Source organism: Jaculus jaculus, chromosome 8, assembly GCF_020740685.1.
Source record: "Jaculus jaculus isolate mJacJac1 chromosome 8, mJacJac1.mat.Y.cur, whole genome shotgun sequence".
Taxonomy (NCBI): Eukaryota; Metazoa; Chordata; class Mammalia; order Rodentia; family Dipodidae; genus Jaculus; species Jaculus jaculus.
The window spans coordinates 59,029,502-59,032,044 of NC_059109.1; positions in this window are offsets into that span (position 1 = coordinate 59,029,502).

Here is a 2,543-nt window from a genome sequence, read left to right on the forward strand (position 1 = left end):
ATCCTGTCTTTGTGATGAAGACAGCCTCAGGTTTATTAAGTGCCACTTTTTCTATCTTAAACCCTTCTTTCTAAATATTAAGGAAATCCATAGACTTGGATTATGTTCTAACAACATATTGAAATTTAAAGGCATTCAGCGTACTGGAAAGGAGGAGTGGTATTAAAAGATATGGTGAGGGACTTCTGGTTAAGATGGTGGCATAGGTACCACGCCAAAGCAGCCTGGGGGGGGGAAGACACCCCCAAAATCAGCAAAATACACACTTTTACTAAAAAGCGAGGTGTATAGGAAATTGAAAAGACAGTGGAGAAGTAGAAGAGATCCAGAGTATCCCGAGCCTGCATAGGCTGGCAACAGTGGCCCCAGCAGGTCCGCCGACTGTGGTGGCAGTGGTGGTGCACCAGAAAGCCTCCAGGCTCGGCTTGAGCCACAGGAAAAGCCAGGTGAGGGGAGTTTCCACTCACAGGGGAGCTCTCTGCAACTCAAGAAACGTGAAGGGAGAGCGGCAGTGAACAACAGAGAGGGACTACGAGGTAGAAGAGCACATGGAACAGTGAGAGAACTAGAGCAGCATCAGCTCCCTCCCTTCCCCAACACCTGAGCCCAGCTCCAGCAAACAGAGCAGTGGTCCCTGGACCTGGCCACGCCAACTTGAGCCGACAGCAGGACTCAAGCAGGAACAGGGTCTGGCAGCAACATCAGCGGCTCCAGCAAAGGCAATAGTGGCCCCAGCAGTGGCAGATCCAGTAGCGGCAGATTCAGAGGCAACAGAGGCAGATCCAGCAGTGGCAGCTTCAGAGGCAGCAGTGGCGGAACCAGCAGTGGCAGCTACAGCAGCAGCAAAAGCTGCAGCGGTGACAGACCCAGCAGTGGCAGCTTTAGCAGCAGCGATGACAGATCCAGCAGCAGCATCTTCAGCAGCAGCAGTAGTGGTTACAGCAGCGGGGTGCCTATCTGCAGGGCCACAGTTGCCATCATCGGTTTGCCCTTGGAATAAATCTAACCAAGGAAGTAAAGAATCTCTACAATGAGAACTTTAAAACACTCAAGTGAGAAATTGCAGAGGACACTAGAATGTGGAGAAACATCCCTTATTTCTGGATTGGAAGAATCAATATTGTGGAAATGGCAATCTTAAAAAAAACAATCTACACATTTAGTGCAATCCCTATCAAAATTCCTAAGGCATTCTTCATGGAAATAGAAAAATAAATCCAAAAATTCATTTGGAATCACAAAAAACCTCGAATATCTAAAATAATACTGAGCAACAAAAGTAAGGCTGGTGGTATCACCATACCTAATTTTAACCTGTACTACAGAGCCATAGTAAAAAAAACAGCATGGTACTGGCACAAAAACAGACATGTAGATCAGTGGAACAAAGTAGAGGACCCAGATGTAAGTCCAGGTAGCTATAGCCACCTTATATTTGATAAAAGTGCCAAAAATACTCATTGGAGAAAAGACATCCTCTTCAGCAAGTGGTGTTGGAAAAATATTTGTAGAAGGATGAAAATAGATTCTTCACTCTCTCCATGCACAACAATTAAGTCCAAATGGATTAAAGACCTTAACATCATACCTGAAACACTGAAACTGCTAGAGGAAAAAGTAGGGGAAACCCTTCAACATATTGGTCTTGGCAAAGACTTTCTGAATACAACCCCAATTGCTCAGGCAATAAAACCACAGATTAATCACTGGGACCTCAAAAAATTGCATAGATTTTGCACCCCAAAGGACACAGTGAAAAAAGCAAAGAGGCAACCTACAGAATGGGAAAAAATCTTCACCAGGTATATATCTGATACAGGATTAATATTTAGGATATACAAAGCACTCAAAAGTTAAATAATAAGGAATCAAACAAGCCAATCAAAAAATGGGCTATGGAGCTAAATAGAGCATTCTCAAAGGAATAAATACGAATGGCATAAAAGCATCTAAAAAGATGTTCTACATCACTAGTCATCAGGGAAATGCAAATTAACACTGCATTGAGATTCCATCTCACTCCTGTCAGATTGGCCACCATCATGAAAACAAATGATCATAAAGGCTGGTGGGGATGTGGAAAAAGAGGAACACTTCTACACCGCTGGTGGGAATGCAATCTGGTCCAGCCATTGTGGAAATCAGTGTGGAGGTTCCTAAAACAGCTAAAGATTGATCTTCCATATGACCCAGCTATAGCACTCCTAGGCATATATCCTAAGGGCTCATCTCATTTCCTTAGAAGTATGTGCTCAACCATGTTTATTGCTGCTCAATTTATAATAGCTGGGAAATGGAACCAGCCTAGATGTCCCTCAACTGATGAGTGGATAATGAAGATGTGGCACATTTATACAATGGAGTTCTACTCAGCAGTAAAGAAAAATGAAGTTATGAAATTTGCAGAGAAATGGATGGACCTGGAAAGGATTATACTAAGTGAGGTAACCCAGGCCCAGAAAGCCAAGTGCCACATGTTCTCTCTCATATGTGGACCTAGCTACAGATGATTGGGCTTCTGCATAAGAAGGAAAATACTTAGT